The sequence below is a fragment of the Triticum aestivum genome, chromosome 5B, assembly GCF_018294505.1.
Source record: "Triticum aestivum cultivar Chinese Spring chromosome 5B, IWGSC CS RefSeq v2.1, whole genome shotgun sequence".
In the NCBI taxonomy this organism is placed as follows: domain Eukaryota; kingdom Viridiplantae; phylum Streptophyta; class Magnoliopsida; order Poales; family Poaceae; genus Triticum; species Triticum aestivum.
This window is the reverse complement of record NC_057807.1, coordinates 176,251,197-176,263,450: the sequence shown is the minus strand read 5'-3', so window position 1 is coordinate 176,263,450 and position 12,254 is coordinate 176,251,197.

Below are 12,254 nucleotides of genomic sequence, written 5' to 3'. Positions count from 1 at the left end.
CTGAAGCCGACGACTTGCCATCTCTCAGATTTGATAAACGGCCGCACAGAAGGTAATATTTTAAATCAAATAAGCGTTGCTTAGCGCATATGAACAATGTTTTCAGCGCATAGGATAACACATTGCGAGTCTACTCAAAAGTTACATCTCTGGGGCACTCATCCGCAATCTTGCGGGCACCCTTCAGGACACTCTTATAGTACATTTCGGGCGTACGATACTCCTTGCCCGCCGGCGGCGCGTCCGTGATAAGCCTCTCAGCATCCAGCCTGCCCCAGTGCACCTTCGCGCGGGCAAGGGCCCGACACGCACCTTCAATGCAGGCGGAGCGCTTGATGACTTCCACCCAGGGGCACGCATCCACCAGCCGCTGCACGAGGCCGAAGTAGCTCCCAGGCATGGCCTCTCCAGGCCACAACCGGACTATGAGGCCCTTCACGGCCTGCTCGGCTACCTTGTGGAGCTCGACCAGCTGCTTCAGCTGGTCGCTAAGGGGCACCGGATGTCCGGCCTCAGCATACTGAGACCAGAAGACCTTCTCCGTTGAGCTCCCCCCCTCGGCCCGGCAGAATGCGGCGGCATCGGACACGCTGCGAGGCGGATCCGCAAACGCCCCTGGAGAGCTCCGAATTCGGGTAAGTAATAGGTAATTCACATTCACATGCTTGCTTTGCATGAAAAATGCCTTACCCGCCGCTATTTTCTTCACCGCCTCAATCTCCTGGAGGGCCTTATGGGCCTCGGCCTTAGCGGCTTTGGCACTTTCAAGAGCCGAGGCAAGCTCGGACTCTCGAGTCTTCGAGTCGCGCTCCAAACTCTCATGCTTTTCCATGAGAGCCTGGAGCTCTTGCTGCACCTCCGCCACCCGCGCCTCCTGCTTCTCTCGCTCCGCTCGTTCCGCGGCCGCATTACGTTCAGCCGCGGACACGGCCTCCTTCAGGGTCGCCACCTTGTTCGTCGCCCCTGTAGTACCCACGTTATCCTTGTCATTTCTATTACAACCAAAATCCTTTTCTATAAGGTACAAATTTAATGCGGTGTTACTCACCTTCTTTATCCTCGAGCTGCTTCTTGGCAAGACCGAGCTCGTTGTTGGTCCGCTCGAGGTCCTGCTTCAAAGCACCGACCTCCGCAGTCAGTGCGGCAGAGGTCAGCAGTGCAGCCTGCAATCCCATATTGACATAATTTTTAGAACTCCTGCGTATATCTTTTTTTTAGATCCTCAGTTCGGTTTTTCTTTCCGAACACCGAACCGAGCATCAGGGGTTACTGTCTATGCGGTATTACATTACATATTTTAAAACTTCTTACCTCAAAGCCTGTTATAAGGCTGCTGCAGCCTTCGGTCAGCCCGCTCTTGGCGAGCTGAACCTTCTGAATCACCGCACTCATAATAGTGTGGTGTTCTTCCTCCATGGAAGCGCCGTTGAGTGCCTCTAACAAGTTGTCCGGCGCCTCCGGTTGGACGGAGGCTGCCAGTGCCACGGTCTTGCCCTTCTTACGAAGGGGCCGCCTGCCGGACTCCAGAACCACTGCAGGTTCCGGCACGGAGTCCGGCACGAAGTCCGGGAGGTTGCCTTGTGGCATGTCCGGAGCCTCCCCCTCCTGGCGGGTCCCCTCCTGGGATCCCACCTCGGCATCCTCAGCATCACGAGGGGTGGAGGTGGTCGGAATGGAATCTACATCCGACGGAGCCAAGGACCCGCTGGATGAAGCAGGAAGATCCTCCTCGGCCGGGCTACAGGTAGTGTGCGGCATTAGAAGGACACTACGTGGCACAAAAGAGAAATTACAAATCACTCAGGAATCTGGATACTTACGATCTTGCCAGGGGCTTGGCCCTTGAGGGCCACTCCTCGTCGCGATCGTTGGCGTTGGCGGAGCTGTCCGGAGGAAGGGTCCTTCCCCTCTTGGACCCTTCGGCCTCCCCCGTTGGGGAAGCCTTCCTCTTCCTCTCTCCCCCCTCCTGGGGAGAGTCTTCTTTCTCCTCCTCGCCTTCGGGGGAGGAGTCCGCCTCGGAGTCATCGGACGACGAGTCCGATACCACCTGGCGCCGGGAACTCCTTCGGGTTCCCGTGGCCTTCTTCTTGGCCTTCTTCTCCGGCACCACATAAAGTGCCGGGACTAGCAGCCCCGTTACACGGGCGTCCACTGGTTCCTCGGAGAGGGGAGCCGGACAGTTAACCTGTCCGAACGTCCTCTGCCAGTCCTGTTAAAGGCATTGGGAATTTTAGATCCCACATAGAGTCAAACTATGAAAGAAATAAATGTCCCATAAAGGATAACACATCTTACCACACCGGCCGGGCGCTTGGTGCTGAATCCGCGATCTTCAGTCGCGGACGCGGGGGCTTCTCCGCCCTTGAACAGCACCCTCCAGGCAGCTTCGTACGTCGTGTAGAAGAGCCCGCTCAGGGTCCGGTGCTGTGCCGGATCAAACTCCCATAGATTGAAGGCCCGTTGTTGGCAGGGGAGAATCCGGCGGACGAGCATGACCTGGATCACGTTGACAAGCTTGAGCTTCTTGTTCACCAAGGTCTGGAGACAGGACTGGAGTCCGGTCAGCTCCTCCGAACTGCCCCATAGCAAGCCCTTCTCTTTCCAGGAGGTGAGCTGCATGGGGGTACCAGATCTGAACTCGGGGGCCGCTGCCCATTTAGGGTCTCGCGGCTCGGTGATATGGAACCACCCCGATTGCCACCCTTTGATGGTTTCCACGAAGGCGCCCTCAAGCCAGAGGACGTTGGGCATTTTGCCCACCATGGCGCCTCCGCACTCCGCTTGGACGCCCTTCACTACCTTCAGCTTGACATTGAAGGTTTATAGCCACAAGCCGAAGTGGGGCTAGATGCAGAGGAAGGCCTCGCACACGACGATAAACGCCGAGATGTTGAGGATGAAGTTTGGCGCTAGATCGTGGAAGTCCAGGCCGTAGTAGTACATGAGCCCCCGGACGAAGGGATGAAGTGGGAAGCCCAGTCCGCGGAGGAAGTGGGGAAGGAATACGACCCTCTCATGGGGCCTGGGGGTGGGGATGAGCTGCCCCTTGTCGGGCAGCCGGTGCGCGATGTCGTTGGACAGGTATCCAGCGCCACGCAGCTTCTCGATGTGCTCCTCCGTAACGGAGGAGGTCATCCACTTGCCTCCCGCTCCGGACATGGCTGGAGAAGGTTGAGACGAGATGTGCGGACTTGGGCGCTGGAGCTCGAGTGCGCGGAGATGGATAAGCAAAGGAGGAAGAAGGCGTAGGTAAAAAAGGTGGATCCTTATCCCCTTATATATGGGCGGACGAAGACTATGCGTCCCCACCGGCCTGGTAAAACTCGCTTATCTCCCAAGCGCCACCATCAATGGCGCGGTTGGGTTACCCATGTCCGTATTGATGAGAATCCCGGAATAAGGGGAACACGATCTCTGCTTCGACAAGACGTGCCAAGGAAACCGCTTCGCTAAACGCGCTGAGGTGGTATAATAAAAAACGATTCAAGTAAAGGCTTGGTAGTGGCGTGACGTCATGCCACAAAATATGTCAGCAGATTGAACTTGTGTACATATTATTCTCTCTACGGTGGAATGTGGAATTTATTTTGCAGAGCCGGACACTATCCTGGTGTTCACAATCTTCTATGAATTATTCGGAGGAGGAACCCGCCTTGCAATGCCGAACAATATGCGCGCCGGACTCATCATCATTGAAGCCTGGTTCAGGGGCTACTGAGGGAGTCCTGGACTAGGGGGTGTCCGGATAGCCGGACTATCATCATCGGCCGGACTCCAAGACTATGAAGATACAAGATTGAAGACTTCGTCCCGTGTCCAGATGGGACTATCCTTGGCATGGAAGGCAAGCTTGGCGATACGGATATGTAGATCTCCTACCATTGTAACCGACTCTGTGTAACCCAAGCCCTCTCCGGTGTCTATATAAACCGGAGGGTTTTAGTCCGTAGGACACACAACCATTACAACAATCATACCATAGGCTAGCTTCTAGGGTTTAGCCTCCTTGATCTCGTGGTAGATCCACTCTTCTACTACCCATATCATCAATATCAATCAAGCAGGAGTAGGGTTTTACCTCCATCGAGAGGGCCCGAACCTGGGTAAAAACATCGTGTCCCTTGTCTCCTATTGCCTTCCGCCTAGACGCACAGTTCGGGACCCCCTACCCGAGATCTGCCGGTTTTGACAGCGACAGACACCGTTCCTTCTCGATAGGTCCTGCTCCGGAGAGTGCTCCAGAGTACCTGTCTGAGGAGCAGTGCCCCTTATTGATCTACCAGGCAAGCAAACCCCCTTGTTTATTCTGATACAATCCTACTCTCTCACTCCTGCTCTTTTTTATTGCATTAGGACAACAATGATTCAATTGCTACTTTGTGCTGCGGTAGTTGAACCCATTCCTCTGCCTGACCTGTCATTGCCACAGTAAATAGTTGAAACCCACTAACATGTGTAGGAGTTGATTGAAGCCATTGTTGTGTTCCTACCATGCCATGCCTGCTATTGCTTAGAGTGTGTCAGGTCTGATTCATTGGGAATGAATTGGAGTGCAGTGCTATGTTCTAATGCTGGGAGTTAAGGGTCTGAACACGATTTGGTTAAAGGTAGCGGTGAGAGGACATCTAGGAGTACATGGTGGGTTGTCTCACTGGAACCGTCGTTAAGCACTGAGTTCTGTGTATGTTGTCCAATGACTAGTTACTACCACACATTGGGCTTTGGGCGCTCCAAGGCTCTCGACTTTTTAACCAACTTGATCTCTATCTAGGAGTCGCAACTAGTTTCTGATGTTTGTAGGCAGTGTTATTCTTCTACCAAGTGGCAGCCGGCAGGGTGGGCTTCGAATAGACTAGGCACACGTGGCACGGTGTACTAAGTGGCACCCGGTTGGTGGGCTTGGGAACCCTGCTCACATTTTTTGGGGCCGTGATGAAAACCTCGGACGGACTCCCTTGTGGATAGAACCCGAATAGGCGATAAACCTGGACTAGAGTCTTGTGTGGTTAGTCAGGTCGTGGCCGACACCCTCGCCAGGCTTACGCTTGAAGGTTGCCAAGATACATGACGTGTCCATGGCACTAGGTGGCGAGAGCGTGTGTGAAGAAGTACACCCCTGCAGGGTTAACATGATCTATTCGAATAGCCGGGTCCGCGGTTATGTACTTCTTGGATGCTTACGTGGTACATAGACAACTTGAAGTGAATACTCTAAAATGCTCAAGACAAGTGTGAGTGATCCTTCTCGTAGGGAGACGGGGATGAAACCATAGTAGTGTATTGTGTAGTGATTAGTGGACTCGTGTGTGTTTTCTCACCTCAAAGAAATTTCTCGTAGTCGTAGAACAGGATAGCCACTGAGTCAAAGCTGGCTTGCTGCAACTAAACCCCACATTACTTTCTTGATACAAATGCATGTATGATAGGATCTGATGTAAGTCTTGCTGAGTACCTTTGTACTCACATTGCTTAATTTATGTTTTTGCAGCTGAGACTTCGGTCTTACTAGTGTTCTCGTGGACTTCGACAAGTAGCTTGTACCTCAGCTATGATCTTGATCGGATGTTGTACATAGTCAGGCTCTTCAGCCTTTTTCATTTATAGATGTCTGTACTCAGACATGTAATGCTTCCGCTTGTTGCTTGTATGCTCTGAATATTGGGTCATGTGACCCCTGCTTTTAATAAATGCTATGATGGCTCTTTTGAGCCTTTATCTATATGAGTTGTTGAGTTATGTTGTGATGCCATGTTGTACAACACATACTTGCATGTTATGCGTACGTGTAATGTGTATTGTTATGTGTGGGATTCGACAACCTAGTTGTTTATTCTTGGTAGCCTCTCTTATGGGAAAATGTCTCCTAGTGCTTCCACTGAGCCATGGTAGCTTGCTACTGCTCCGGAACACTTAGGCTGGCTGGCATGTGTCCTTCTTCGTACCTATGTCTGTCCCTTCGGGGAAATGTCACACGTTGATCCTTTAAGTCCTTCTAGCTTGCTATGACTTGGGTTCATGCGTTGATGACCGACATGTTCGTTGTTGGTTCATGTATGCCTGTTCCTGTAAGTTTGAGCCACCTTGGGTTTACGACTAGTCATGTCGGTCCGGGTTCTCTGTCATATGGATGCTAGCGAAACATTCATATACTTGAGCCAAAAGGCGCAAGCGGTCCCGGGCCAGGTAAGGTGGCACCCGTGGGAATACCGTGCGTGAGGCTCCAAAGTGATATGATGTGTTACATGCTAGATCGGTGTGACTTAGGATCGGGGTCCCGACAGCTTTGGTATCAAAGCCTGACTGCCTGTAGGATTACCAAGCCAAACTGGTCGAAGTTGAGTCTAGAAATTCTTTAGTTATATAAGGCAATTCATTGTGGAAGGGAACGTAATGCTCTTTTTACTCCTTTACCTCATGACCTTCTGACCTGAGTCGTCCTACGCTTCCTACGAGGTTAAGGAACTAGGCTTTCACTTCTGTCTATCAGGATCACGTGTTACTACTCCGTAGTCCCATAGGATTGGTTGATCAGTCATATCCCAGTTTTCGAGTACTTCCGGTGTAGTCTGTTTAGTATTATCGCAGAACCTTGAGTGGTGATGTTGAGTTGTTGTACTATCCCATTTTGGGAGGATGTCTCATTCTGAGCATTTTTCTGTCGTTATGCTGCCAAAATTGTCCTGGGAGTTCGAGAGATACTAATTTCCTTGTCCTACATCCTACAGTCTATAGTTGATGCTGATTCCGTCCTTGGTTTCGTTTCTCGGGATGTCATCAGTTAAGCGAAGTTCTGTTGCTCGTAGCTAGAACCACGGAGATGGTAGGGATGAGGATCCTCCCGACCAACCTTCGTTGGCAGAGTTAATGTTAGAGATGGAGAGGAACATGCGTGAGTCTAACCGCTTGTTGGCACATATCAAGGAGAACACCGCACATCAGTCCAAAGAGTCTGCGACCATCCATGACTTCATTGGCTTGCACCCACCTACCTTTCATCATTCCATCGAGCCACTCGATGCAGATGACTGGCTCCCTAGCATCACTCGTAAGATGTGTTCCGCGAACGTAGCTGAATATGACAAGATCACCTATGCCACATACCACCTGGAAGGTCCTCCTAGTCTTTGGTGGCAGAACTATGAGGCTATGCTACCAGCTGGCCAGATTCCCACTTGGAGGGATTTCACTAATGCTTTTCGTGAGATCCACATTCCTCAGGCCCTCATCGATCGCAAGAGAGAGGAGTTCTGTAGTTTCACCCAGAGTAAGATGGATGTTGATGCTTACAGTAGAGTGTTTGAGAACCTCGCCCGCTATGCTGCAGAAGAGGTGTCTACGGACGCCAAGAAGCAGGCTAGGTTCCGGAAGGGTCTCAACCCCAAGTTGCATCATGATCTCCACCTGCATCATTGTGATAGATTCCAGGCCCTTGTGAACAAGGCCACTAATGCAGAGACAGCTCAGCTCACTTACGAGGAGTCCCGTAAGCACACCCGTGATTTGGGATCCTCCTCCGGTTCTAGTTCTCATAAGCGCCGGATTTGGGTTCCAAACACCGCTCTTCCTTCCGGATATTCACCGAGGCCATCTTATGTCGCGCCTCACCCAGCTCAGTCATATGCTCCACCCAGGCCTATTAGTAGACCGCTTGTCAATGCGGGTCCATGTCCAACTTCTGGGAGTTGCTTCACATGCGGGAAGCCAGGACACTATGCACGTGAGTGCTCTCATACTAGTTATGCTCCACCCCATCCCTAGAAGTCTGTTGACTATGTCAAGCCATCAAGGAAGATGATCAGTGCCATGCCAGCTCGCATTGAACATGGAAGTGTGCATCACGTCTCAGCTAAAAACGCTCATGATGATCCGGATGTCATTCTTGGTACACTCCTTGTCAATTGTCATCCAGCATCGGTTCTGTTCGATACTGGAGCATCTCATTCCTTCATTTCTGAAAGCTATGCTAACTTGCACAACATGTCATTTTGTGATATGCCCTCCCCACTAGTCAGTCAAACTCCTGGATCCAAATGGCAAACTTCTAGTATAAGCCATGGTAACGAAATCCTTGTTGACAGACTTGTATTCCTTGCATCACTTATAGCCCTCAAGTCTCCAGATATTCACATCATCTTGGGTATGGACTGGATGACAGCTCATTATGCCAAGATTGATTGTTACACCAGGTCTGTTCAGCTTACACACCCATCTGGCAAGATAGTCACTGTCTCCACTAGAGTTGCAAAGCGTCAGCTCTATTCTCTTAATGCCAGCCCTATTCCAGACCTTGAGATATTCCGGTAGTCTGTGACTTTCCGGATGTCTTTCCAGAGGAACTGCCAGGTGTTCCAACTGACAAAGATGTAGAGTTCATCATAGATCTTATCCCAGGAACCGCTCCGATTTCTAGGAGACCTTACAAGATGACACCCTTAGAACTAGCCGAGCTTAAGAAACAACTTGATGAGCCCTTGCAAAAGGGTTTCATCCGTCCTAGTTCTTCTCCTTGGGCTTGCCCCGTCCTCTTCGTCAAGAAGAAGGATGGTACAGACCGGATAGTTGTAGACTATCGTCCAGTTAATTTGGTCACGACAAAGAACAAATATCCGCTCCCCAGGATCAATGACATGTATGATCAGCTCGCTGGATCCTCAGTCTTTTCCAAGATGGATTGGAGGTTAGGCTACCATCAAATCAAGATTAGAAATGGGGACATCCCCAAGATGGCCTTTTTCACTAGTTATGGTCAGTACGAGTACACCGTCATGTCCTTCGGGCTAACCAACGCTCCAGCTACTTTCTCCCGCTTGATGAACTCGATCTTCACGGAGTACTTAGATAAATTCATCGTGGTTTACCTTGATGATATTCTTGTTTACTCGAAGAACGAGGAAGAGCATGCCGAACATCTTAGACGTGTGTTAGAAAAACTCAGAGAGCACCGCCTTTATGCCAAGTTCTCCAAGTGTGAATTTTGGTTGCCAGAAGTGACCTACCTAGGCCACGTGATCTCTGGTAAGGGCATTGCTATCAATACCGAGAGAGTTAAGGCCGTTCTTGATTGGACTCCACCTGAAACCGTTAAACAAGTTAGGAGTTTCCTTGGTCTAGCCAGTTATTGTCGATGCTTTGTTTAAAACTTCACTAAAGTGTCTAAACCCCTCACGAAACTCCTAAACCCTTGCGAGACATCACTATGGTCAGTTCCGCTCCCTTGGGAGATATCATCCAGAACAGGGAAGCAACTGGCCGGGTTGCTAAGTGGGCTATTGAGCTTGGACCTCACGGGTTAAAATACATGCCTCGTATGGCCATCAAGTCCCAAGCGCTCGTGGATTTCATCAATGATTGGACAGAATTGCAGGCGCCAGAGGATAAACCGGATAACACATACTGGACTATTCACTTCGACGGGTCCAGACAATTGGAGGTCTCGGGGGCTGGAGTGGTTCTTACTTCCCCTCGAGGTGACAAATTTTGTTATGATCTCCACCTGCATCATTGTGATAGATTCCAGGCCCTTGTGAACAAGGCCATTAATGCAGAGACAGCTCAGCTCACTTACGAGGAGTCCCGTAAGCACACCCGTGATTTGGGATCCTCCTCCGGTTCTAGTTCTCATAAGCGCCGGATTTGGGTTCCAAACACCGCTCTTCCTTCCGGATATTCACCGAGGCCATCTTATGTGGCGCCTCACCCAGCTGAGTCATATGCTCCACCCAGGCCTATTAGTAGACCGCTTGTCAATGCGGGTCCATGTCCAACTTCTGGGAGTTGCTTCACATGCGGGAAGCCAGGACACTATGCACGTGACTGCTCTCAGACTAGTTATGCTCCACCCCATCCCTAGAAGTCTGTTGACTGTGTTAAGCCATCAAGGAAGATGATCAGTGCCATGCCAGCTCGCATTGAACATGGAAGTGTGCATCACGTCTCAGCTAAAAACGCTCATGATGATCCGGCTGTCGTTCTTGGTACACTCCTTGTCAATTGTCATCCAGCATCGGTTCTGTTCGATACTGGAGCATCTCATTCCTTCATTTCTGAAAGCTATGCTAACTTGCACAACATGTCATTTTGTGATATGCCCTCCCCACTAGTCAGTCAAACTCCTGGATCCAAATGGCAAACTTCTAGTATAAGCCATGGTAACGAAATCCTTGTTGACAGACTTGTATTCTTTGCATCACTTATAGCCCTCAAGTCTCCAGATATTCACATCATCTTGGGTATGGACTGGATGACAGCTCATTATGCCAAGATTGATTGTTACACCAGGTCTGTTCAGCTTACACACCCATCTGGCAAGATAGTCACTGTCTCCACTAGAGTTGCAAAGCGTCAGCTCTATTCTCTTAATGCCAGCCCTATTCCAGACCTTGAGATATTCCGGTAGTCCATGAATTCCCGGATGTCTTTCCGGAGGAACTGCCAGGTGTTCCACCTGACAAAGATGTAGAGTTCATCATAGATCTTATCCCAGGAACCGCTCCGATCTCTAGGAGACCTTAGAAGATGGCACCCTTAGAACTAGCCGAGCTTAAGAAACAACTTGATGAGTCCTTGCAAAAGGGTTTCATCCGTCCTAGTTCTTCTCCTTGGGCTTGCCCCGTCCTCTTCGTCAAGAAGAAGGATGGTACATACCGGATGGTTGTAGACTATCGTCCAGTTAATTTGGTCACGACAAAGAACAAATATCCGCTCCCCAGGATCAACGACATGGATGATCAGCTCGCTGGATCCTCAGTCTTTTCCAAGATGGATTGGAGGTTAGGCTACCATCAAATCAAGATTAGAAATGGGGACATACCCAAGATGGCCTTTGTCACTAGTTATGGTCAGTACGAGTACACCGTCATGTCCTTCGGGCTAACCAACGCTCCAGCTACTTTCTCCCGCTTGATGAACTCGATCTTCACGGAGTACTTAGATAAATTCATCATGGTTTACCTTGATGATATTCTTGTTTACTCGAAGAACGAGGAAGAGCATGCCGAACATCTTAGACGTGTGTTAGAAAAACTCAGAGAGCACCGCCTTTATGCCCAGTTCTCCAAGTGTGAATTTTGGTTGCCAGAAGTGACCTACCTAGGCCACGTGATGTCTGGTAAGGGCATTGCTATCAATACCGAGAGAGGTAAGGCCGTTCTTGATTGGACTCCACCTGAAACCGTTAAACAAGTTTGGAGTTTCCTTGGTCTAGCCAGTTATTGTCGCCGCTTTGTTTAAACCTTCTCTAAAGTGTCTAAACCCCTCACGAAACTCCTAAACCCTTGCGAGACATCACTATGGTCAGTTCCGCTCCCTTGGGAGATATCATCCAGAACAGGGAAGCAACTGGCCGGGTTGCTAAGTGGGCTATTGAGCTTGGACCTCACGAGTTAAAATACATGCCTCGTATGGCCATCAAGTCCCAAGCGCTCGTGGATTTCATCAATGATTGGACAGAATTGCAGGCGCCAGAGGATAAACCGGATAACACATACTGGACTATTCACTTCGACGGGTCCAGACAATTGGAGGTCTCGGGGGCTGGAGTGGTTCTTACTTCCCCTCGAGGTGACAAATTTTGTTATGATCTCCACCTGCATCATTGTGATAGATTCCAGGCCCTTGTGAACAAGGCCATTAATGGAGAGACAGCTCAGCTCACTTACGAGGAGTCCCGTAAGCACACCCGTGATTTGGGATCCTCCTCCAGTTCTAGTTCTCATAAGCGCCGGATTTGGGTTCCAAACACCGCTCTTCCTTCCGGATATTCACCGAGGCCATCTTATGTGGCGCCTCACCCAGCTCAGTCATATGCTCCACCCAGGCCTATTAGTAGACCGCTTGTCAATGCGGGTCCATGTCCAACTTCTGGGAGTTGCTTCACATGCGGGAAGCCAGGACACTATGCACGTGACTGCTCTCAGACTAGTTATGCTCCACCCCATCCCTAGAAGTCTGTTGACTGTGTTAAGCCATCAAGGAAGATGATCAGTGCCATGCCAGCTCGCATTGAACATGGAAGTGTGCATCACGTCTCAGCTAAAAACGCTCATGATGATCCGGCTGTCGTTCTTGGTACACTCCTTGTCAATTGTCATCCAGCATCGGTTCTGTTCGATACTGGAGCTTCTCATTCCTTCATTTCTGAAAGCTATGCTAACTTGCACAACATGTCATTTTGTGATATGCCCTCCCCACTAGTCAGTCAAACTCCTGGATCCAAATGGCAAACTTCTAGTATAAGCCATGGTAACGAAATCCTT